Below are 1,082 nucleotides of genomic sequence, written 5' to 3'. Positions count from 1 at the left end.
AAAATTTCTTATGATAACCCAGCTTTCAATGCAATTATTTTGGTTTTAAACTAGCTGTAAGTGCTAATAGCTTGCACATTCCATTCCTTGCTGTTGTTAATTTACACTGTGCAGCCACCAGCCATTTTGTAAGCAGTTTCAGACATTTGTCACGGCCGCAAACTAATCCCAGCACTGGTTTATCATTTTTACTCCAATATTTTAACTTATTTTTCATCAGCCTCCCTTAGTAACATTTCTCCCCCTATGTGTCTATACATCTGAGAAAGTGAGCTCTGACTCAAGAAAGTTCATGCTGAAATGCATTTTGTTAATTTCTAAGGCATTACTGGAGTCCTGTGCAATTTTGCTGCTAACATGGCTAGCTATGGAAGAAAAATAAGTGTTATCCAAGCCTAGCAGAAATTCCTTTTCAACTAATTTAAAGTGTCATTTAGACAATGGCGCAGAGTGGTAAGCTGCAGTACTGCAGTCCAAGCTCTGCTCACCACCTGAGTTCGATCCTGCAGAAGTTGGTTTCAGGTAGCCAGCTCAAGGTTGACTCAGCCTTCCATCCTTCCGAGGTCGGTCAAATGAGGACCCAGCTTGCTGGGGGTAAAGGGAAGATGACTGGGGAAGGCACTGGCAAACCACCCCGTAAACAAAGTCTGCCTAGTAAATGTCGGGATGTGACGTCACCCCATGGGTCAGTAATGACTCGGTGCTTGCACAGGGGACCTTTACCTTTACCTTTAGACAAGGAACCTCTGAGTGAAAATAACAATGGGTTGTATCCTGTGATGTGTGAGTGGAAGGTGCTCACAGAGGCAGGCATTTTTTCCATGATCCCCAGCAGCCACCCCGCCCCACAATTTCATAAAACCAATACTGGCACTTGGGGGAGCCTCATGGCTAAGGTGAAGGATGAGCAGGAACTGGGTAATATTGCCTCTCTCCTCTCTTGCAAAAAAATTGCTCTCCTCATGTATTTGAGAAATAGTTTTCCACAATAAAGAGTGAGAATGAGAAAGATGGTTTGAAAATTTGCTTGACATTTCATAGTGAAAATACTATCAAAGGTACAAGGTAGCAGGGGCAGACAA

This window comes from Euleptes europaea, chromosome 12 (genome assembly GCF_029931775.1).
Source record: "Euleptes europaea isolate rEulEur1 chromosome 12, rEulEur1.hap1, whole genome shotgun sequence".
Classification (NCBI taxonomy): Eukaryota; Metazoa; Chordata; class Lepidosauria; order Squamata; family Sphaerodactylidae; genus Euleptes; species Euleptes europaea.
Note: the sequence above shows the minus strand (reverse complement) of the source record.